Here is a 25,473-nt window from a genome sequence, read left to right as displayed (position 1 = left end):
AGGTGCCAACATCTCAATGAGAGAATCTGCTTTCTGACACCTTGGAAAAGGTCAGTAAGAAAAAAGAAATTAGCGACAGGCCCACATCCTTCTCATGTCGAATTGCCTCCGTTCATGCCAACGGCAGAAGTAGAATTGTTGTTTTGCAACTCTCGAACAGATGTGGAGCCCAAATGATATGGTTAGAGTTTTGTTTTTGAATGGAGCATATTTTTAAGTTGGGAGAAAGGATAGGGCTTGACATTTGTGGGTGACAGAATTCCTGTTGCACGACGGCCCGGCTGTTAAGCACAAGCAGAAAGATACAGCCCTGGAGAAGTGGGGGCTCTGTCCTGGGAGGGCCTGCCCCCGTTCCAGCCCTCCATCCTGACAAAGCTCACGGCCTCAAGTGCCTGCTGGTTTTCCCAGGCTACTCCTGCTCCCTCCAGTCTGCGCTCCATGCAACAGTCCAAGAGGTCTTTTCCAACTCAAATACAATCAAGCCACCCCTTGCTGAAGCCTCTTCATTGGTTCTCACAGTTGCTAGAATGAAGTCCAGAATCCTGAAGATAGCCTCGGGTTCTGCCTGGCCTCCTTCTTCCTTGGCCTCACCGTGCATCGCATGCGCCCTTGCACCCTGCATGTCTGCTCGCCGGTGTTTAGACAGTCACTCGCCCTCGCTCCCTGGGGGCCTTGACCCCTGCAGCCACCTTTGCCTGGGACATTCTGCTTTCCCTGCCACGCTGCAGCCTTCAGCCTCCGCCACCCCAGGCTTGCCCGACAGCGGCCCCTTGCCATCCGCTCTGCTTGCACCCCGCATTTCCCTTCGGAGCCCCTCTTCAGTCTGGCATCAAAGACTCGATTGCGGGTGACTTGATACCTGACCCCTACGCCAGAAGGACAGCTTCTCCATTCTTCTCACCTCTGAACACCCAAGACTCAGCACAGACCAGGCTTCCTCAGCCTTGGCTCTGCTGACGTTCAGGGTTGAGTAAGTCATGGTGGGGGCCTGCCCTGTGCCTGGAGGAGTTCAGCAGCACCCCGGTCTCTGCCCATTAGGTGAAGTGTCTCCAGACACTGCCAAATGTTCCCTGGGGGGCAAAAGCACCCTGGGCTATAGTCAGGCATAGAGCTGATGCTTGATAAAGCACCCCTCCCCCTTCCCAGCAGATCTCTTTTAAAAAATCTGTTTGCTTTCATTTTTCAAAGCAGCAGATCCCTTTCAACAGATCAGTAGACTGCTCATTTGGAAAACAGTGAACAAGCTGACATTCCCGTGTGGGCATGGGGAGCCTGGCCCCTGCCTTCTCACACCCCTCCCTGCTGGCGGCATCCCCAGGGCTCTGGAGAATAGAGTTTGAAAATGTCAGGGGTGGGGGGTTGCGCAGGAGGAGGATGCGCTTTGGGGTAACAAAATTCTGACTGCCACTTCTTAGCTAGCTAACCTTGAGCAAGTCACCTAAACTCCCAGAGCCTCCATTTGTCCATCTGTACATTGGGAATGGCAATCCCTACCTCACAGGTGAGGTAAGGAGTAAATGAACCAAAGGGAGCAAAGTACCTTATTCAGTGCCTGACATACAGGTGAAGCTAAATACAGCTTGACTTTTTCCTTTCTTATGCCCTTCCAGGACCTTAATAGAGAGCTGGGTTCCTTGGAAGAACTTTAATGAGTATCTTATTAATTGTATTTGAAGACAAATATTTGGAAGGGGAGATCCCAGGAAGATCACCTTTATTTCTGTGGGGAAAAAAAGAAAGAAAAAGGAAGGGGCTTGATTAAGGTGGGCAGCTGTGCCTGGGGAGCTCTGTAAATTTATCTTCAATAGACTGTAAGCTTTGGGAGGGCAGGTATAGCCTCCACGACTGGTGCATTATAAACATGCAATAATGTTAATGGAATAAATGAGTATCTGGCTGTTTTAAATCTTCAGGAATGTCAGAATGAGCATCACCACACCTGGGGGGATGTCCATGGTGGGCTCACTGCCCATCACACCGTAAAGAGCAGAAGGTGGTGTGAAAGGGGAGGGCCAGCGTCAGGCTGACAGAACGCAGACAGGGACCCGCCAACCCTGGGAAAGAAGAAACCTTTGATTTCAGGGTAATCAGTGACAGACAGAAGGACGACACCCTGACCGATGCCTGCTGGGCTCTGGGTTCACAGGTGTGGGGGTGCTGAGGCACGTCGGAAGCTTGCCCTTGAGCAGCTTACCATCCCATGGTGGAGCTAATGCAGGGCAAAAGTGTTCCACTGAGGGGTAAATATGAGAGCATTTAGAAGAAGATGTAAAATAATAATGTTCTTTCTTCATCTGCAAAATTAAAAAGAAATTATAATACCTATCTCACAGGGTTGTTGTGGTTTTTAAAGGAGGTAATTTATCTAAGGAGCTTGGAACAGGGTCTGACAAATAGTAAGCACTCAATAAATGCTTATGTTGCCATTATTGTTATTTGGCCATGTGCCAAGCACAGATAAGCTCAGGTTAGCTTGTCTAATGCTCACAGTGTCAGGAGAAAGACCTGGCTTTCATCTCCATTTTACATTTAAGAAACCATAGCTCAAGGAGGTAGGAAGTATCTATCCAAGGTCACACATCCAGAGAATGAAAGATCCAGGAAGCAAACCCAAGTCTAAGATTTGACAAACTTTTTTTAAAGAGCTGGGTAATAAATATTTAGGTGTTGTGGTCCATAAGGTATCTGTCAACTCTTCCACTGCAGTGTGAAAGCAACTATGGACAATATGTAAACAAATGGGTAGGGCTGAGGTCCAATGAAACTTTACGTACAAAACCAGGCAGCTGGCCCTTAGTCTGCCAACCCCTCCATGTCCCCACAATAAGCGGTGACTTGACTGATGCCTTCCAGCTGAAGATATTAGGGAGAGCTGTCTGCACCATGATTTAGGGCACAAAATGCGGGCTAGAATACAGTCCCAAAGAAGTCATCTAGTGAATCTTCTGCCCCTCGCTGGGCAGCCCCTTCCCGATCGCTAAATCCCCAGCCTCTCCTCTTAGAACGTCCAACTTGCCTGTTTGCAAAGCAACTGTGGGCAAGGTGGCGGGAGACCTAATCTGTGATGGAGAAGCTTTGTTTGATTTTTCTCTAAGTATATTTGAATTATTAAGTGTCTAGCTCATTAAGTGAAGGGTGCCGTTATAATTCTATCGCTAGAGACAGAATAGCTATTTAAATTGAGTTTTGCCGATGTAGCTAATTTACTGAGCATTGCCACGTCTTAATTATTATCCTCCCATCACAGATTATTCATGGGGACAATGCGGTGCTAATGCACCAAATCTAGACAGGCTGGAGAGGGTCCCTCCTCGGAGGTCTGTGCACTCTGAGGGAGAGTTCCATCCTGTAAGGGACTGGTAGCCAGAATGGCTTTGCCAATGACATCCAGACTACTGCTGGTTCATAAGAAGGAAGTCTGATAGGGGAGCTGGTGTAGCTCAGTGGTTGAGCGCCTTCCCACATACAATGTCTCAGGTTCAATCACTGGGCCCTCCAAAAAAAAAAAAAAGAAGAGTAGCCCTCTCCTGATGGTTTGGGAAAAAAAAAAAAATCTGATAATCATCATAATAAAGCCCTGCTCGTTCTCCCTCAAAACCGAAAAGAATACACCCCATATAGTAAATGTTATTTGTTTTCCCTTGCAATCCAGTGTGTTTCCCTCAGCACAGGATCTACTATAGGCTGGGAGTGAGGCCTTAGATAAGTCACTCAACTCCTGGGTTTCCTCTCCTAGACTTGTCCACCAAGTTCAGAGTCTTGGTGCAGGGCTGGGAGGGGGGTGAGGAGGGCGAGGTGCCAGCGCACCTGAGTACCACAGCCTCCCGTAACGTCGAGCCCTGAGCCCCTCGTTCTCCCAGCCCTGGTCCCAGCTCTGAGGTGGAAGCCCTGGCCTGGCATTCCCTCTCTGTGAAATGATGGAAGGCAGCGCTATTATTCTTGGGTCACTTAAAAAAACTTCTGTGCTTCTTTGGATTTATTCTGTGTGTATAGTCAATATGCAAATTTTGTTGATTTTGTTCTCTATCTCTTGAAGGGCAGCCAGGTAGTTTTATAACACTTTCACTGGAGAACTATTTTGTTCTTACCTCCAAAAATACTTGGGAAATAGGAATTACTTCCTTCAAGTTCTTTGTGTGTTGGGGGTGCTTTTTCCCCCCCCCAAGAAAAAATCCCTGCTAACATCCTAAAGGCTGTCTGCCTGTCCTTTTGTTAGTTGTGTTTACAGCTGTGAAACTATAACCATTTAAGGATGTATCTGATAGAGGATGTTGTTTTCTGCATACTCTACTGAGTAAATGTCATTCCTAATTATTATTGATCTGCAGGACTTTGGAGTTGTAATGTCTCGTTCTACCTGAAATGTCTGATTTTTTATATTTTTAGAGGACCCGTTTTTCTATGAAGTCAGTGTACTGTGCACAAGTTGACAAGTTTTCAGACATAATGTAGCGGCCGGCACTTTAAGCAAAATAACATGGGGATGAAAGATGACTTCCCGGCATCTCAGTGTTCATCACTGCCTCTCTATGAAGACCTTCATTTCACCGCAAAGTGGGTAGGACATGATAAAGCGCTGACTTCTCAGCTGGCATACATCAGTGTTCACGTCTTAATACAGTCTCCCCAATCTTGACCTGAGATGCCAGTGGCTGCCGTCCAAAGGTGGTGGTGGTTTTAGCAACCGGTTCTCAGTCTAAACTTCTCCATTTAGTTGCGCATTCAGCATTTCAGACCTCGGTGACTTAGCACAAAAGAAGGGGCAGAAAGGCAGATCAGTCCTGCCTGCTGCGACCTCGCTCCAGGGGATGCGAAGGGCATGTCTGACACTGTTTCTCAACACCGGCGTGTGAGTTGAGACCTTCTCCTTTGCAGAATAATGTACATCTATTCTGTACATTATCAAATTTTGATCTGATAATGTACAGACTAGAGGGTCTGGCCTGTGGTTCAGAGATCTTGATCTTGCAAGCAGCGTAAAAATTCACAGGGCTGTGAGCTGCAGACCATCCTTGAACACTGCTGCTCCCTGCTCCCTCCGATTTGGGGGTGAGTCACAGCGCAGGCCAGTCTTTCTATAGAAGCCCTGTCAAGCTGTCTCCACTTAGCTGCCAGCCCAATGGACTCCCTGTCCAGTGCTCTGTCTAATATTAGTAATCAGACCTGACTGAGATTAAACTCGTCTTATTGGATGGCCATGGTCACTATGCTAGCAGATCAAGTTCATATTTGGGCTAACAGTGTATCAGCTTCCTCTTGCAGAGCACTTTTACTCTATAAACGACTTCTTAGATGTCTTCCTCCCTCCCTCTCTCCCTTCCTCCTTCCCTCCCTTCCTCTAGCTCCCTCTCTCTCTTCCTCTCTCTTTCTTTCTTAAATCAGAGTTAATATTAAAGCTAGATGGTTAAAGCTGTTTTGGCAACACACCATACTTTATTCACCTGTTTGCGGATGATGCTAAATTTAACTTACCATGCAGCTAATAATGAAACTAATAATAGTAACAATATGACAGCTAACGTTTATCAAGTACTGACCATGTGAGCAACACTTCGCATCCATGATCATATGTAATACCCATTAGTACCTAAATAGGTAGGCTCCTATCACTAGTCCCACTCAAGGGAGATGGGGCTTAGCAAGGGGAAGTGTCTTGCCCAAGTTCAGAAAGTCAGTAGCAAAAGAGCCAGATGAAGTCCCAGGCTGTCTGAATCCAGAGTGGCATTTTCTGAGACATATGGATGTTTCTAAGCATTCAGTTATGAGCGTGCATGCATGCATTCCCTTCCTAGGAGACAAGTCTTGGGCTAGGCCCTGAGGACATCCTGTTGTGACAGTTAGAAGTTTTGTGAATCCCAGAAAAGATCCTGTTCTTGGAATTAATCCATCCCCGTGGGCATGGGGCCCTTTGATGGGATTGATCTTAGTTGGGGGTCTTTGGTTAGATTGCTTTTGTGAGGCGTGACCTGGGGTGGATCTCGACCCTCTTGCTGGAGTCCTTTATAAATGGGAGAAACATGCAGAGAAAAAAGCCACAGAGTAAGGAGCTGCCATTTTACTCTGCCATGTGAGAGAGGACTCCAGGATCACCTACAATCACAGAAAGACAGAGAAACCCCGAGAGCCTGAGAGAGAGGCTGGAGGCTGGAATCAGTGGAACAGCCCAAAGCTGAAGAGATGGAGCAAGGAGAGATGTGGCCATATGTCTGATCACCCACAGCAGAGCTCAGGGAGAAAGTGGGCCTGGAGGAGAAGGCAGAGATCTGCTGCCATTTTGCCTCCCACATGGTGGGAGTCCAGGAGCAGTGGAGCAGCTAACCTTGGTGAGTGTGGCAATTTGTACTATTTATGAACTCCCAAAAGAGAATTATGTTTGTAAACTGGTCTGTTCCTCTGGGTATGATACCCTTTGATTGTGTTAGAGTCAGCTGAGATGTCTTTGATTAAATTATGTTAAGGTTAGGGTTTTGATTTGACCACATCAGTAGGGCAACTCAGCGTTGAGTCCCTGCCTCCTTCGTAGACTATAGAAACAGACACTCAATCAAGAACAGAGAAGCAGAAACACAGGAGAAGAACACAGAGGCATAGAGAGAGCTCCATAGACACAGAAGAGGAGAGAACTTGTCAGCTTTGATTCCGTGGCACTGGGAAGAGAGAAGAGACATTTGCCTGATAGTTTACAGCTGACCTTGTGAAAAGAACACAGCAGCTGAGCCCAGAAAGAAATAAGCCCTCCAGCCTACAGATGAGATCAGAAGAAGCTGGGCCCACCGAGCCTTAAGAGGAAAGAGGAAGGCTGAACCCTCACAGACATCGCCCGCCATCTTACATCAACATGTGGTAGTAGACTTTGGAGGAAGTACCTCTTATAGCACCTTGAGTTGGACCCTTTAGGGCCTTGTAACTGTAATCTTCTACCCCAAATAAATACCCTTTAAAAAACCCAACAGATTTCTGGCACTTTGCATCAACACCCCTTTGGCTCACTAATGCAGTGAGACAGCATCTCTGGTGATGTGTTGATTTGGACATTTCACAGCATCGGAACTGTAAGATTTTACCCTAATAAATTCCCATTATAAAAGCCAGCCCATTTCTGGTATGTTACATTGGCAGCCTGTGGCAAACTAAAACACCTGCCCTCAGGGAGTTTGCCCTGAGTCAGGGGTAAATGAACAGTGGGGACAGCAGAAACTGTTATTAGCTATGACCGACTCCAGGGACGGCGTGCCAGTTCCTGCTTTACTGGCCCCCCACAGTGGGGACTCATTTGATCCCCTTGTGGCAGTTCTCAACCTCAGCGACACTCCCCACGGAAACTGTGTGCGTGAGAAACATGAGTATCAACCTATGTGCAAAGTCAGCAAAAAGTAAGAACGACACTACCTGCCCTGAATGGATAAACTCAACATTAGCCTTAGAGTCTGCTTACCCAGAAAGAGGAACAACAAAAGTACATGCAGTCCCTAAGTCAGCCCCAGGAGCATGTCCCCGACGTGCCAGCCCCTTCTCTGGGCACGGGGTGTTCATTCTCCTCTATGGTTACCGTAAGTCTGGACTCCAGCCCCCCTCAATGATTTACCGCCTTGTGAACCTGCATGTTGAAGGAACCCCAGGAAAGGAATACAAAGGTTGGCGAATGCACGTTGAAGAAGGGAGTGTCTGACCCCAGAACTGCTTGAGGTATTCCAGTGGTTTCTCAGCATGGCAATATTACTAGAACAGAGGCCAGACAATCCCTTGACTTCTATCTACACTTCTCCCTCTTACCAGGAAGTGTGTTGAACCAGGCAAGAAAAGGGAAGGAGTTAAACTAAAGATTAGCTGCCTTTGAAAGGCGGACAAATGTGCAGACTGCTTCCCCAGCTGAATGTGCTATCAATATTAAAATAAAATAAAGGCCTGAATTTCTTTATGCTGACTCCTGATGCTCAGGTAATTTACCAGAACAGAGAACCTTGACTTACAACCCTGGCTCTCAACCTTTGGCTGCACATTGGAATTCCTGGGGCTACCCAGGCCACGTTTGAGACTAATTAAGTCATAATCTTTGGGGGGTGAGTCCCAGGTGTCAGCAATCTGCTAGCCCTGGGTGAGTGCAATGTGCAGCCAAGGTGGAGGATGCCGTTCCTACAGGGTAACCCGCCACACTCCAAGTAGACAAAGCTGCTGGTAAACAGAACCTGATTTCCATGGCAACGCAGAGTTGAGCTCCTCTCCCTTACTGAGCACACCGAAAGGTAAATGATTTCGTTTCCAGGCCCCTATCCCCACCCCATTTCAGGTGAGCTGCCTGGAGCTTCGGGGCCCCTTGCTCACGTAGTGCCTGGAGGATGAGCTGCAGGGCAGGGAGCAATGAGAGAATCTTGCCTTCCAATACCTGCTGGGGAAAGCATTTCTTTGCAGAGAACAGCAGGCAGATGTGGGGACAGTTAGGACTTGAAGGTGGAGCAGCAGGGAGGCTTTTCTATGAGAATTGCTATAATTGGTACTAAATTATGCCAGTAGTTTTTTTTTGGGGGGGGGGGAGGGGAAGGCTTTGGTCTCTGGGAAATTGTATCATGTCTCCCCTTAAAAAAGATAGGGAAACCACTCTTTATTTGTAAACACTGTGCATGTGCGAGTGCATATTAATAAGAGAAGATCAGAAAGGGTGTACCTCTCACTTAATATCAGTTGCATTCGGAGGCTGGGATTTGGGGCTTGGGGTTTTTACTTTACACTTATTTATAATGTTTGGATCATTTTAAACAGTGTAATAGAAACATAAATAATCAATAACATAGATAGAGTATAATATCAATATATTACATGTATTGCCATTCGAGTTGTAATCTGATATGATTGGGTCTCCTTCGCCAGCCTTGTCCTCCCCCAGTGGCCAGTGTCATGGATTCCCCAGGCCTTAAAACTCCAAAAAATAACTCCAAGAGCATCAGCAAGGCACATAGCTTTCCACTGAGGGCTCCAGGAGGGGGCCCAGGGCTATGTTGGGGGAAACCTCCAGAGGCTTCCTGATCCCCTCTTTCCCCAAACAGTTCCCCCTATGGCAGCCACCACCTCATGCACCTCTTCTTCAACTCCTCTTCTGCTCAGTCCAAACACTGTCACACCTAGATTTCCTCCCCATCTCTTCATCCCTTTGTCCTCCTCCCTCACTCAGGGCTCCTCACTCATCTCTGACTCTGTAAAATAAGAAATCTGGCCTCTTTACTCTGTGTGTGTGTCTGGTATGTGCAGATGATGCCCACGATCATACACTAATCACTTCTATTAAATGGACCTTGATCCTCTCTGTCATATCCCCTGATGCTTTTTCATCTTTCCACATAGCAAGTATCACCCCCTGACATTACTTTATGTCATCTGTTTATCGTGCCTTCATCTGCACTACAATATAAGCATCATGTGATCAGGACTCACTTTTATTCACTTCTGTATCACCAGCAACTAGAGCAGTTTCTTTCATGCAATAGGCTCTCAGAGGTTATTTGTTGCACATATGAATGAATGGGTGAATGGTGGATATTTTCCCTGACCTGCAATGAAGAAAGAGTGTCAAAGGAAAGGATAGGCAGAAGGGAAACAATTCAGAAGGGTAGGTTCCCTAGAGGAAGCTGTCATGTGTTCCTCAGGCTGGCTGGGAATTCCACAGCTGTATCTACTAGAGCCACGATGCTAGCCTCTTCACCACCTGCAAGCTGCTGTACTAGGAATGGGCATTCCTCATTTCCTATCCTCACCACAGTCCCACAGAGTAGCACTAACCTAGTTTACCAGATGACAGAGCAGGCTCAGAAATGTTTTGGGTTTTTTTAAATCACTGTATTCAGGTCAAACAGCCAGGAAGTGACAAAGCGGCGATGAAACACCCCAGTCAGTCTCACCCCAAAGCACTTTCCACTAAATCACAATGCCTTATAAAATAACCAAATCTAATTTGAGATGCCAAGGATTTAGGGGTCCTTGGATACGTGAAAGGGCTTCTCTACAGGAGCTGGAGGGTTCAAGCAACCAAAGCGGGAATTAGTCACCTGCTGATAGATGGCAATATTGAGACAAGCCACTTTGAGCTACTCTGGTGTTTGTGAACTTCCCACAGACCCTGCTGGCAGCAAGGCATGTGCTCCAGTGGCTTTGGCTCATAATGGGGCTGGCTTGTGCCCAGCCCGGGTCTGCTTTGGGATGACATGAATTTGTGAGAGGGTTGCTTAGAGTTAGGATATCTAGGGGGTCCTTCATGATCGAAAGCATCCTCTATAAGGCTTAATCCTCATGTCATTAGCAACGGGAGTTAACCTAATAAGCCAAATAGCCAGTCATTTTATTTTTACCAGGAGGAAAATGACACCACTGCCCTCCCTCCACACTCACATGCAAATTCGCCTTTCCCAGTTAGTATGCTGCTCTGTCTAGCACCCACGTGTGAGCATGCACGGCAGGGCTGGACAGGGACGCCTCCGCAAGACTCCAGGGTATTTGATGGGGATGCTTCCTCAGTGTGGGACAGGTCTCTTGCTCGCGCTCTTTCTCCCTTTTCTAACATTTATTTGTGTGGCTAATTTGTTGTGAATGTGAGGAGAAAAAGAAAGGCAAATCCTGATGAAGACCTGAGAGTGTGAGGAAAGAAACAGCTTCTCCTAAATGGCTCAACAGCCGAGGAGAGGCTCACCCACAGAGCGCTTTCCACCTGACTCTCAAAGGGTGAGGATGTAAATTTAAGAGAGAGAAACAACTCTTCTTGAACTTAGTAATTCAAGGCAAAATCACAAAACTTAATTGCTCCCTGTCAGCCGTAGCTCATCCTTGTCTTCCATTATTTTGCACAAATTGATTTGGTAGCATTTAGCAGCCACCACATTCACTTTTAAAGGACGTTCTTGTTATCTATAGCCTGATAATAACGCTCATCCTCACCCCCAAGTAATTCTGGGCAGATTTTTACTCATTTGGAGCAAATGAAGCTCTTGTTTGATAGAAGGAGGGAAACGGTCCAAGATGAAATGCCATCCTGGGGACTCCCGTCACCCCAACAGCCTCTGAGGCCCCTCGAGCACAGACAGGCAGGCCCAGGAGTGAGCGGATGAGGGAAGGTCCCGAAAGTGTGCGGCAACTTCTAGCCATACGTGGCTATTTCAATGTAAACCGATTAGATTTAAATCAACTAAGAATTCTGCCCCTCAGGCACATTAGTCCCCTTCAGGCGCTCAATAGGCACATAGAGTGAGTGGCTACATGTGGTTTTCATCACTGCAGAAGGTGCTATTGGACAGTGCTGGCCCAGACCCTTCAAAGCCTTCTTATCATCAGAGGCATCCGGTGAGGAGGTAGTTCAATGTCCTGCGTACAACACCCCAACTGCTTGGTGGAATATCCAGATTCAAAAAGCTCTGGACTTTGTCTCTTCTTACACACTGTAGGATGATCTTGTTGGTGTGAATGGGGCCAGGAATGGGGCCTGTTTATTTGGCCAAGGATGGATGAGAGAGAGAATACAAGCCCTTGGGGACCTGGCTTCCAAATGTGTTACAAATTTAACTCGAAAATACCTTTCACCCCCCGAAGGACATAAGAAGGACTCTGAGCTGGCCTGGGCTTCAGGTATAAATACTCTGGTTTCCTTCTCAAGGCAGGGCTGGTTATTGGCTCAGGCAGACCCTGAGCATTCCACCTGCTCCTCTTAGGGTACAAAGATAAAGGAACACAGAGCTACCCCTCAGCCTACACGTTTGGCCTTTTAGCCTATTACCAAGCAAGCCTCAGTGTAATTAATAGTCCAGTTTTCTGCCAATTATTCCACTATTCAAGCAGGATGAGAAGCACCCACGGCATAGAGTGAGCAGTGAGCATCATGTGCACAATTAATAATTTTCACCACTGAGTAATTGCTTGTGTGGTATTTAACCTAATAACATGAGTTGCGCATATTGGACTTTGATTGCTGTTTTCTTCCATCCACCCACGCTCTTGTAACTGCTCTCTATGAGGTTGTTATGATTTGTTGACAAACCATTTTTTTTTTTTTCTAATTCTTACACTTTCCAACCTTTTGGATGTACCTGCCCCACCCCCCCCACCCCCGCTGCTTTAAAAAAAACAAGACATAACAAAACGTTTCTCTCCTTTGGTTTCCATGACATTGTCCTTTCCACAGGATTTTGATGCCCCTTTTGGAGGAACCATTCTTCACAGCATTGATTGATTTTGTTGTCCCGCCCTGTAAGGTTGCTCATAACTTGGATTTGTACAGACTGATAAGGAAGAGAGGAAGCTGGGCTCTGGTGGAATAGAAGCTGGAAAATAAAGTGGCTCTAAACTGACTGTGTGAAAATGGTGGGGCATTTTGGGGGACGGGAAGGGGGCACTCGGACCTGGTCCATTCAGGTAGGGAGAAGGGGTCCCTGGTCAGGCAGAAACACTGGTCAGGGGAACAAGTTTTTCTCATGTTGGGATGCAGGAATTAGAGTTCAGACTCTTACAGGATGGTCGAGGGGGTGGAAGAGAGCTGGTACAAGCAAGCTGGCCTACCTCGGGCCACTCGGAATATAAAAGACCTGTGGTAACACGGCTAACTGTAGTCCACTCTTACCCACAGACACACTGCTGGTGGGCTGAGGGGGCCGCCATATACCTTTGGCAACCTTTGGCCAACGAGGTGGTTGGAGTTGCATCTGCAGAGGGAAGGCATTGTCTAGGAGGATCTGGAGAAACCCCAGGTTGACAATATCTTATTCATTCCTCTATGTGCTGCTTCTCCTACATTTATACCCTCTCACGATTTCAACTACCACCCACTTTGGTGTGGCCTACGGATCTGTGAATTCCCACATCTACTGAAACCCAAAGAAGATTCCTGCTGGTCATTACATCTCATGATCTGACCCCGACTAAGAAATTTTTCCATGTTTTTTACCTCCTGACCATATAGGATTACACCATGGAATTATCTCTGATTCCTTACCCTCTTTAATCCCACACATAGTTGGTTACCGGTCCTGTCAATTTTATTAAACAACTTTCTGATACGCTGTTCATGGTAAAGAGCAGTGGTTCACAAAATAGGCTCCAGGGACAAGCAGCGGCATCATCTGGGAACTTGTTAGAGGTGTAAGATCCAGACCGCACCCGGACCTACTGAATTGGAAACTCTGATTGCGGGGCCTGGAAATATGTCCTAACACGCCCAGGCAATGCTGCCTCATGCCCAAGTTTGAGAACCACTGGATTACAATTCAAACTCTTTACTGTAGCCTCCAAGGCTGTAGATGCTCTTACCCCTTCGTACCTTCCTAAGCTCATCTAAATCCACGCCCCAACCATGACTCTCCAGCCACATGGTCTTTCAAGTCCTAGGAAGCGCCACGCTTTTTCCATCCTGGGCCTTTGCCCGTGCTAGTTCCCCTGATTGAAGCACTCTTAGGTTTCTGTGCTTCCTCCTCCTCTTCACCTGCCAGCCAGGTGGAGTCTCAGCATGACAGTCCTAGCATGACTGTCCTAGAGATGGCCCTTGGCCCCCTACTTGAAGGAAGCCACCTCGCCTTTACTTGTTGACCCCTGTTTGGTTTGTACCACAGTTTGCTGGTCCCCTTTAGAACACCTAGAGACAGATATTGTCATTCTTGTTCACCCAGAGAGTGCTGAATGCGCACATCCACTCGCCCTTGCCCGTATTCGCATAGCTGCAAGCCCTGGAGGCCCGTGGTGTGCCATCTTCCTCCAGCTCTAAGCCATGGGACAATGTGTGGCACATGATAGAACATGAGGCAGCAAGCACCATTCACCATGATTAAACCCTGGCCCACGCCCTACTCGCCACATCCTTCATAGCCTTGGAGCCAGGTCGCAACTCCCACCTTGCAGCCTCTTGCAGCTGCCACATTCACTTTCCTCTGCCATCTCATGTTCACAGTGTCCTCTGTGGAGGCAGCTGCTGGAACTCAGTGAGGACTGATGCAGAACATTCCCACACTAATGGTCATGCGATTAGGAAAAAAGGGCCCATTTGTTAACTGTTCTGCCAAGGCTTAGGGGGAAGTTCAAAAAAGGTGGAAGGTGAGAGGTCCCTTCTGTTTCTTTGACGGTGAGTATGGAGCAGGGTGTTGGGACAAGGTTTGCAGTGGCAGGGAAGAGATGATGAGATAAATGGCCCCCCTGAGGCCCCCAAGTTGGGGTCTAGGTCCACAGCTGTGGGCCCTCTTCATCCTGGATCCCTTTGGCATCACCAGTTTTACAGACTTATGTTTTCTCAAGGCATCCCACTTGACTCTGAGAGAAGGCATCCCACTTGACTCTGACCCTTCTCCAAGGTCAACTCCACGCTCTGAGCAATGGGCTGAGGACACCGTGCTGAGACATTGTATGGACAGGGTTATGCTTGGAGGTGAAGTGCACCGCACTTCAGAGAACTAAACCGGATCCTGCTGGCAGGAATGATCTCCTTCCTCTCAGGGAACCAGAACTTACTAAATTTGAGGAAGAACAGCAGTAGATAATGTTTACGGAGGACTTTACGGCACCGTGTAAAACACTTAATACAAATTGTCTCTTTGAGTCCCCCTCCAACCACACCCTCTGTCAACCAGGCACTATTATGACCCTGTTCGACAGAAGAAGCACAGCAGCAGGGCATGAGTCCCCAAGGGCCACGCATCCCGTTGGTGGTGGAGCTGGAATTCTAGCCCAGGACAGTGTTCTTCACCGTGATCTAACAATCCTCCAGCATTTCTGTTTTACAGGTGAGGAAACTGGGGTTCAGCTAGGCCTGCCTGGCTGAAAAAGGTCCTCAGCTTGCATTCGTAGCAGGAACCCTTTTTATTTGCACCAGTTCCAAAACAGATTTCCTTCCACCAGCAGCTAAGGGAAATAGATTCATCATTTTCTTCAGCTCTTCATTCCTCATTGGTCCTTCTGCAGCTTCACCCTGCCTGACCCACCCTATGGCAGGAATTGCTCCCTAGATGGAGTTTACAGGTTCTTTTTCCCCCTCTTTACTATACATTATGCCTTTTAGCCTTCCATAAAGAGAAACAGATGGATTGGGGGGTGCGAAGTGAAGAAGCATTGCATACCAAAAAAAAAAAAACAAAACAAACTAAAATAAAATTTAAAAAAAGAATGAAACAAACAAACAAACAAAACAAAATAAAGGAAGTCTGAAAGTCTTATGTCTGGGGAAACTGTCTGAAACAGGACTGAGAGCCACCTGATCAGAGTGAAGCATTCCCCGCGAAGACTAGACAGGAGAAATTGCACCTGGACACACACACACGACACTATTGATTTTCAGTTCAAGGGGCTTCTAGAGGAAGTAGTCACTGGTGAGGTCCCAAATTGAGAACTGCACTTTGGCTTTCGACAATCTGTGTGCCGGGCCAAAGAGAATGCCCACATTCTCCAAATGGATGACAAGAAAATAAAATGGTCAGAACAGATGCTTTTGTGAATTATTCCGTTTTTAGCCTTCCTTCCAGAGAAGTATCTCAATCTGCTCTAATGCAGAGAATCTTCATTTTTCAAGCAAGATGGGGTTGCTAATAAAAATCCTGGGTCCCTTCAGATGAACTTCAACATGATTGAATGGAGCCTAAAAGATGAAATGCGTGTTGAGTGAGAGTCTAAATTGCCATCCAAGGAGCAGCCAGAAGATCATCGAGACTCTCAGTTTCCCAATTCTTCTCGTGAACACATGAACTAGAGAACTCTGCCCTGCTCGAGAGAGCAGTATGGCTAGAGAAGGAAGAAATGGAGCACTGGATATCAGGAAACCACAAGGCAGATGTTTCTGACAAGGTGAGGAGGAAAGAGGATGGGGAGTGGGGCAGAGTCTTACTATTTCTATGAAAACTATTCCCTGCCAGAAGCCTGATTTCTTTGGGGCCTGGCCTCATTTTATACTGGCCAGGGCCACTGTGTTGCTAGAGCAACTCACCCTGGATCCCGACTCATCAGATGAATGGGGCCCATGGGGACTTTCTGGGCACCAGGTAGTGAGCAACAGAGATGAGAAGGTGCCTCTGCCTCTGAATTCAAGGAGGCACAGCAGGGCAGGAGGAAGGCGGGGGAAGAGGGAGGCAAGGGGGCTCCGCTAATGACCAATTACCAAGGCCTCGGCGAACACAAAGCCTCCACCTGAATGATAAATGTTATTACTCCAGCTCCATTTTGCCAACTGCAATGTTTCTACTTGCAAATTTAGAGAATTCTCTAAGGGAGAAGCAGATTGCTTATCCCACAAAACTTCCACCCTAGCTCACATCCTGACTGGCCAAGGGCTGCGGGATAAAATTCTTCCTGGCACAGACTTTGCACAACACACATTGCATAACATCTGTGCAACTAACCGGGAATGGAAACTTTAAGAGAGATCCATCATTTGATATTTGCAAGGTGCTTAGGATCATGCCTGTAATGAGGATAAACATGGTGTAAATAAAGTTTGTGAAATAAAGGGGTTACCCAGCCTCAACGTAAAATTCTGAGCTCCCTTCCAAATGATTCTCCATGGAGACACCCTCTTCCCCAAATGTATCAGATACCCAAAAGGAGGTAGGCCATGTGCTCAGAGCTTCAGTTCTGCCAGAGGAGCTCTGTAGAATGAGACAGCACAATTTAAGGGAGATACAACAGGTTAAGTTCTGGCTCCAGCTCTGCTGTGTTTTGACTGTGTGACCATACACAAATCACTTAACTTCTCTGAGTACTGTAAATCTTCAAAATAATCTATCATCAGCCTTGGGAAATCAAATGAAGTAATGTAAGTCTATGCTGTAGACTTCAAATCCCCAATTCTTAAGGATTGCTTTTTTCGCATTGCTATTGTTATTATTATAAAGTTAATGGCCAAAACTTACCCTATTGGGAAAAATTAAATGAATCAGGCCTGGTCCTGATGCAATACCAAGAGAATTAGAAAAGCTCTGATTTGGTCAGGTGAACCAGTTCCAGATCTTCCAGGTACCTGCTTCAGTTTATTAGCATTGCATACATTTCTCGGTATTCCAGGTGACTATCACCATGGTTCTGCCTGCATAGATTAGGGATCATCTTCTTTGAGGCACTACCTCTTCTTCCATAAAATGTGAGGATGCATTCTTTGGAAACAGTAAATACCTTGGCAATGAGACTTTACATTATGATTCTTTCTGGAAAGCTTTCTCCAAAATCTGCACACCAGCTATGCAAATACTGAAGACTGACATTGCTGCAATTTATGTTAATGCTCTCTCTCAAAACTGGAATGGTATTAAAGCTGAAGAGAAAATGAGATGAACTGAATAAAAAGAAGGTCATTTGGGTTATGGCAAAGCTCTTAAATAATATTTGCCCAATAACAGGATGTGCATGGCATTCTGATAGACAAAAGTAATTCTAACCTCCAAGCCCTCTGGGGCATTTAAAAAAAATCCTTCTTCCACACTCAAGGGACTATCACAGCATTATTATGTTCCTTCTAGCAAAGAGGTAAAATATCACGGTTGCACACAATTCAACTGAAAAACTTAGAAGTTTAGTTAAGATCTCCGGAAAATGGCCACTAAAATGTTTACCACCTGTTCTGAAGAATGAGCCATAACCCTCACCAAGAACAATCAGTTCAATATACTCCTTCCACACAATTGGGCACAATCCCATCAGAAAAGGGATTTTTGTCAAGCATTAGTCCTTCACAGGGTCTACATAAGGGTGCTTTGGTGAAGTGAGTTTGGAAAGCATGGGGTTAAAGAAAGTTAAAAAGACATCGAATGCAGGAATTCTCAGAGCTTTTAATGAATAGAACAAATTCCTAAGGAAAAAAAGAAAAGAAAAAAAAAAAGAAAGGGATAAATGAGACAAAGTTTCCGTCATAGATTTGGCCACAGAACTGTTGATCTAGTTCCATGGAATGGTTTTGGAAAAGCTTGATTTGAATGTAGTCATCTTGAAAAATATAACAGCCTGTACTCCTCAAAAATCCAAACTCATTGACTTTCCTGGATTGCCTCACAAAAACTTTAGCCTCTCAAAACTTTATGCTTTATGCTAAAACTTTGGTTGAGTTTTTGTCAGTGGGTTCGTACAAAAACATATTAATAAAGAAAAATCAACCTTATACAGTGTTTTTCTTTAGGAAATTATGATCTTAAATGTCGTAATCCAAAATCTTACATAAAGAGCAATACGGGTTGAATTCAAATCACAAACACAATTTCCTGAGTGTGTTCTCCATTCCACACACTTTTCTAGATTCACCTTCCATCTACTGCTACTGACCAGTACCCCAACATATTTTTACTTTATGGAAGTGAGATGCCAGCATTGGGACTCTTTTTTTTTTAACATTTGCAGGAGGACTCGGAAAATAAATAGCTGAGATGGATAAATAGCACACTTGCAAAGATAATTGAAAAAGTATCTCTATAGACTGAAGACCTAACAAAAATGACTCCAGGTTCATCTGGCAACTACTTTAACTACTTATTTTGGCAATAAGAGCTGCCAATATCTAAGAAAACAGCCTTCTACTTCCAGTCTTAGAGGAGCTCCATGTGTCATTGGGTAGAGGTCAAAAAAAAAGAGAGAAGAGCCTTCCACATAGATCACATGAAGCTCAGCCATTCAGCTCTCAGGCTTTCCTCTAAGTCCAAAAGAAGGGCCAAGCCCCAGCCGTAAATTAAGTCTGTGGAAACGAGAATGAGCAGGCAGCTGATGTGCTCTCAGGGGTTACACTGTCCATCACCTGCCTGGGCCTGGCCCATCACCTTTTACGACGTCGGGAGAATTCTTTAGCTGAGTTACAGCCCTGCCCTCTCACCACCCTGTCAGTTACTCAGTAAATGATGGGTGAGATCATGAACGGTGAGGTCTGAGGGTGCATTTATCTCCAAAGTGTGAGTGCCAGCCAGCAAACGGTTGAGCCAAGAAAGAAAAGGAAAAAACCACCTGGTAAAGTTGACCCAAACCCATCCTATTTCTGGAGTTCTATTAACAAGTCTCAGAGAAAGATTTTTTTTCCTCCTTTGGCATTTCTGAAATCAAAGTATGCAAATAAGTACCCACTCAGCTAATTGCATATAATTATTTCTTACCTAACAATATTTTTATTGTATTACATTAAATTTTGTACAATCATAATAATTGCAGAGTCATGATAATGGTACAGGCAATACAACAACGTGGTTAAGAGTTGAGAGACTGCCTGGATTCGAACCGAGCTCTGGGTCTCAAAGCCATTCTGAGCTTCTTTATTCAGTGAATATAAAAATAGTCCCTATCTCATAAAGTTGAGGATTAAATGACATAAGTCATGGATTCCAAATTCAACATTGATGACAACTGTCACTAGGATATGCATTAATCATTAACAGAACGTGTAGTCATCCAGTATAATTTTGGAAAATTTAGAAAGGTTAAAAAAAGTTCAATAAAATCCTTTCTACTAATTCTTTCCACTACTACTTATCTGCTGGTAAATGTTTAAACTTCCACCTTTAAAGCATCATCAAATTTAACTTCAGGTCCTCATCTCTGTTAACATGCCAGCGCCCCAGGGAAGAGTCATGTTTTAGCTACTCTCGGTTGCCTACGCAGTCACAGGTTTTGAAAGAATCGCTGCAGGGAAAGGCCACAAGCACACTGCTCACCTGAGGAGGGACGGGGCCCAAACCACGGCAGATGATTGGCCACAGAATATTTATAATAAAAATACGTAAGGAAAATCCTCTTCACCACTTCTTCAAACCATTACTGACCATCTTAATGTTCACATTATTAACACATGCTGGAGAATTAGGGCCCAAACAAAACCAGACAGCAGACCCCAGAGAATAACTCAGGTGGCTGCCAGTTTGGGTATACCTGATGGGCTCAGCAGGTCTGACCAGTATTTTGCAGTTTGGGATTTAGAAGAAGTAAAATTTGATGGGCACAATTAGGTTTGTCCTAATTCATGTCCAGCCATTCATGTTCATGGACTTGAGTCAACTTAATAAAGCTTTGTAAACCTTGGAGAAAAGTGTATCCCCAACTAGTCAGAGAATAAAACTAGGCTTAAGAGGATTCATTTGGGCCCCAGCTCTACTCCACATTGATGATGTCACCCTGTAAAATTCATCGGGTCACTCTGGGTACCACCACCTCATTTCAAAACAAAGAGTTGAGCAACATCACTTCTGGGCCACAGCAATTTAGATTATAGTGTCCTCGTGGAAGAGCTGAGATATGACAGTTAAAGTCCGTCTTACCATATCAAATCCCAGCCCATCACTGATCTGGGCAACCTATTTTCAGTCTGGCAAACGTCGTTTCATTTTTTCTGCTTTTACATACCCACATACGTGTATGTAAAAAAAAAAAAAACATGTTGAATTAGTTCGTGTTTCTTAAATTAACCTCACCATTATCACATTGGGCAATATCATTCTGGAAATAGTTTCTTTACTTTTTATGTATCTCTTGGAGATTTAGCCGTTTCAGCACACACAGGTCTATCGCATTCTTTTAAATGTGAAAACGGGCTCCTTAAGACGAACCCTCTGTGGTGCTTCTGGCCATTCTCCTCCTAGTGAGCATTTCTGTGGTTTTCAATTCTGGGATGTTATAAACAGTACTGCAATAATCTCCTTGTATATGCCTCCCTGTGCACACGTGTCGGTGCTTTTCTAGGTTAGATACTGAGCAGAGGAATCACAGGGATATGGACAGAGGATAATTTGTCATCCAATCCAGAACTTTTTTGAGATAAATTAATAATTATGCTGGGCCAATAAACTTAAACCAAGACTATCCCAAGCAAATCAGAATGTTTGGCCATCCTAGACATGGAGCATGCCAGGTTTATTTTATTTTATTTTATTTTTAAGTTTTATTTCAGTAGATTGTGACAAATTTCTGTCTGAAGCAATTGAATGGGGATATTTCCAAAGCAATTGAATGGAATATTTTCAGGCTTTCAAATTCTACTAAGGTGTGGTTTTTTCCCTCAAAAAACCAGGGGTAGAGCAGCAGAAGCTCATCACACTCCTCAGATCCTAGCTCAACAGCTTTCCTTGCTGAAAGGCAGAATTCTTTAATAGAAGGCACACACCAGAATTCCTTGCCATCCTAGTTATGATAGTTTGTAAGTCCCTCTCCCCTGCAACGTAGCACCATTTTTTATGTAACGCAAAAATGCAGTTTCCAGAATGGAAGTACCAGTGGAAGGGAAAGGCTAGTTTTAGCACAGTACCTCCTACTCAATTACCAGTGTGACCGCTCTACTGCAGAGTCATCATTTCTTATGTGATACGGCCAGGTGTAGGTGCTTTCTGAATGAGGCACTATGGTTTCTGTCATCTTTAGTTCTTTCTCCCCATTGGACCTCCCCATGTGTTCCACTTTTCTTTTGATACATACTTGATTCCTTTGGGACATTCCAAAGTTTTGCAGACATTTAAAAAAACAACCTTCAGTAAACAATATACAATTTTTCATTTCATCCTACAAGCCTCTTGATGGTAAATAAAAGATTACAAGCAGAGCCTTACCTCCACAAATAACTTTCTGTGCAGACTTAAAGAAGAGGTACAGTAGTTTCACTGTCAACACGTAGTCTACACCATGGATTTTCATAGGAATTATAGAGCGCTAAGGCTCTACCTCTCTGGATGAAAGGGAGCTTTAGGTCCTTTATGAAGCCCACATTGACTACTGGAAAAATCTCTAAGCAAAACAAGTGGAGTCAATCCATTCATTGGTATTCATTGAACACGTAGTGTATCCAGCACTCATAGACGTTGAGGTAGAGACACAGACGGATAGACATGGTCTAGTCTAACAAGAGCTCATAGTCTAGTTGGGCAGCCAACCCTGATGAGAGCAATTGAAAACAAGGAGGCAAGAAGCACCTGGAATCCCCAGCCAAGTTTGGTGGTTGTGTCTTTTGTTCACAGAAAAGGTGAAGATGCTTGTTTAAGGAAATGCTGTCATTTGATGACTTGGTTATGTGTCAACCCCACTGCCTTTGCAATAAGGGAGCAAAACTTGTGCCTATCTTCTGTCGCAGGTACATAGAGATCCCACATATTGGCAATAAATGGATCCAGTCTTGGATTTGAAAGATCCAAGAGGTTGTCTGCCTCTTGACAGTAGAGTAGTTAAGAGAATGTACGTGGGATGCTTGCTTTCAAATCTGGGACCCATTACTTACTAGCTGTGTCTGACCTGAGGTGTATTTCTTAAGCCTTCTGAGCCACGTTTTCTTCAAGTGAAAACAGGGGTAATAATAGTTTCTACCTTATATATTCTGAAGACAGCATGACTTAACAGATGCTCAATGCTTACACGAGTGCCTGGCACAAAAAAATGGCCCCCAAATACTAATTGTTGATATTAAGAGCAACTTCCCCCACCTTGAAAAGCATTTAAGAACCCCTAACCTAATACCCCCTACAAGCCAGTGACTATTTTAAATGTATTAATCCACTGAATTCTTTAACAATCCTATGCTAGTAGTACTGTCAAAATGCCCATTTTCTGGATGAGGCAATGAGGCCCAGAAAAGTTGGCCAACAGTTAGTGGGTGGCAGAGTCACAGTTCAAACGAGGCTGCACAATCTGCTCTGTGGACTCCCATCACTGTGAGTTCCCGTGTTCCCACAGCAAGGTTCCCTCAATTCCAGAATAAGGATAACTGAGAAGGCCAAGGAGATTATTTGACTGAAAAGACACGGACAAAGGAGCCGCTGGCAGGGTGGCTGGTTCCTTAGACCCGTGCATGCGCAGATGTGGGGCATAAGTAACAGGCTCCCCTTCTGACAAGCAAACCTAGAATTATTTTGTCCCACAGCTTGGCCACCGCCAGCTTGGTTTAGAATGGGTTCCCTGTGAACCCTGCACTCTGAGAGGACTCTATCCTCAGGTTTTAAGCAGCTTATGCTTCAGCTAGCAATAAAATATATAGGGCCAGGAAGCTCTCAACTTCCATTTGAATAGCACGAATGGCTGGGCAACTCTCTACTCAGCTCTCTGTTTTCCCCCAATTACATCTGACTATAAACATAGTAAAATGAAATAGGAAAAATGATGGAGCTTTTTAAATATTTCTGGTCTAAGATGCCCTATTTCTTAAAATCTTACAGAATTCAGCACAGTGATTTTTAAGAAATAGGAATGGTCCTGAGAGATTGCTTTTCTAACCCAAATTGTATCCTTTAATCACATTTATGATAGGGATCAAGTCCCAAATCACCAATTTCACACCTGCATTTCTTATATTTATTTATCGGCTGGCTTTTGGTTTATCATTTAGTTCCATAAGTGTGGACTCTTCAGTAAAACACTTGGCTCATTGGCCTTTGATAGTTTAAATAAGCTGAACTGAGCATGATAATTTCCTGTAAAGGGCGAGAATAGATCCAGATAATATGTGGATGCACATTGATATACATGTGTGTGATCTGTGCCCTGAGCCATCTCTGCATGTGTTCAGGAAAATTGAGAAATGGCCCAAAATCATTAAAACATTTCCCATTCACTATAGAATGAGAGATGGAATATATTAATTATATCTCCTTGGAACAGCAACTTAATCTCCTTCAGCTTCAGTTTCCTATCGGTAAAATGGGAGAAGTCGATTAAATTAAATGAGATAAACCACACAATAGGCCTGCTATTGTTACTTCTCAGGCTGACTTTGAGTAGAGACTGTCAAAGTACCAAAAATACACTTCAAGTATTTTAAGACTCAGCATTAGTTTCCCCATATTTATGCAGCCTTTGTTTATGCTCAATGGTTTTCTCTTGATTCACTTCTGATTCATTTAGCTCCTGCCAGAGATAATTTCTAATCTTCTAAGTTGTTTTGGTTTTACTAACTTGCACTAAAGCACTTGAAAATTTCCATTTGTGGGGCCTCAATCTTGAGGACTGGAACGGATAATAAATGGCACCAGGGTAAGCATGGCTGGCCACTGTTCAGGATTTTGAATCTGCTGGGTATTAGCGCTGTGATGATCCAGCCTCCTCCAGGGCTACCCAGATTCTTTGGCTGCAAGCACTGGTAAAAGTCCAGCAATAGTCTCCCCTACAAGGAGGTGCCATGGAGAGACAGAAGACCATAGCTAGATCGGGACCAGGAAATACTTTGTAGGTCATCTACTCTGGGGGTTGCCAGTTCTACAGGGGTTAGAAGATAACGTCAATGAGTGGAACTGGCTGGGTTTTCAAAGTGAAAAGGCCCTAGCTGAGAGGCTGCACTCTCTCTGAGGGGTCCAGCACTGCTCATCTCTAGCTTAGAGTGTTACAGAGATGCAGACTCAGGACATTGCTGAGATGCCAGAAATCTAGTTGACTTTCTATGTGGAATCTCTTGATTTAAAAAATGTTAACAACAAACTCAACATTTAAGACACTGTACAAGCCAAATCAAACATACCCATTTGTCACAACTGCCAGTTTTGAAATTCTGATTTTTAGCCTTTAGTCTGCTGAATCCCATTTTAGTGTTTTCTAACGATCCCTCTATCCAAGAGTATAAATCCCATAAAATAGAAAACTTCATCTGTCTTGTCCACTGATGTATCCCAAGAGAATCTCTTGGCTCAGAATAGGGATTCAATATTGTTTTCATTTCTGAATGAAGGAATCAATGAGATTAATCTAAGAAAGATTTAGGAAGAGAACGCCATTGATGTTGGTTTTAAGAGTCAGAAAAGATGGGGTAAGGCAACCTGACGAGGGAAGGATTGAATTGGAAATCATGGGTGAAGCATGTCAAAGAGAATAAATGAGCTTGGCTGGTGCCAAGGCTTGCGTCGTCATGACAGGAAACATTCAGACTGAGAAACTCCTGAGGAAGAACGATGTGCATTTTCTATCCTCATTCAAAGGCTTCATTTTAAAGGAAATCTCCAGTAAACCTAGGGTGAAGATCCAGGTCGGCCACCAACCTGCTGTGTGACATGGATCAAGACACTTTGACTTTCCTGAGCCTATTTCCTCTTCTGTATAAAGGGATATGAGCCTACCTACTTCATCAGCTTGGCAGCCAGAATTGAGGGCTAAAGCACTACGTCCCACAGAACAGCTTGATCAGCACACAAAAAATCCTTAATAAATGTGATTGACATTGTGGTTGTTATTATACTATTTAAGCCTCTGCTCCTTTACTAATAAAGTGAGAGAGCATTTCTTAGACCAGGCAGAGGCCATGATAAGACCACACCTTCCCGATGGAATTCAACAACAATGTTGGAAGTATCTCTGCTCATAAGCTCCTCACCCAGAAAGCCAAAAGCAGAAACCCCATCACAAATATCTCAGGGACTTTAAGGATGCTTGTGAATTTTTGCTTTTGTTTTATTTCAATTTTTCAGAGCTCCTTTAGAGGAATACAGCCAAGTACCATCTTCTGAAGAGTCACAGAAGCCAGCTGAAAATAGGACCCAACACTACCCTCCTGTCAGTGAATTTCCTTGGCAATAAGCTTGCCCTATTCTCAGGGTGTTGGGTGGGGGG

At 44.8% G+C, this 25,473-nt stretch overlaps 2 protein-coding genes across 4 annotated transcripts in view; one reads left to right on the top strand and one right to left on the bottom strand.

Annotated features, from left to right (window-relative positions):
• DOCK2 (dedicator of cytokinesis 2) overlaps positions 1–25,473 on the bottom strand; it is a 419,924-nt gene that overhangs the window by 130,753 nt on the left and 263,698 nt on the right. The gene's annotated exons all lie outside the window — the stretch shown is intronic.
• Positions 1–25,473, top strand: part of INSYN2B (inhibitory synaptic factor family member 2B) — a 103,656-nt gene that overhangs the window by 34,823 nt on the left and 43,360 nt on the right. The window contains exon 2 of one of the 3 annotated variants that reach the window (XM_058282055.2): positions 15,560–15,792. The exons of the other annotated variants lie outside the window; for them this stretch is intronic. The gene's annotated coding sequence lies outside the window, so the exon portion shown is untranslated. The remainder of the gene's footprint in view (positions 1–15,559; positions 15,793–25,473) is intronic. 3 annotated transcript variants of the gene reach the window in all.

Source organism: Dasypus novemcinctus, chromosome 2 (genome assembly GCF_030445035.2).
Source record: "Dasypus novemcinctus isolate mDasNov1 chromosome 2, mDasNov1.1.hap2, whole genome shotgun sequence".
In the NCBI taxonomy this organism is placed as follows: Eukaryota; Metazoa; Chordata; class Mammalia; order Cingulata; family Dasypodidae; genus Dasypus; species Dasypus novemcinctus.
Note: the sequence above shows the minus strand (reverse complement) of the source record. Positions and strands in the feature narration are given on the sequence as shown.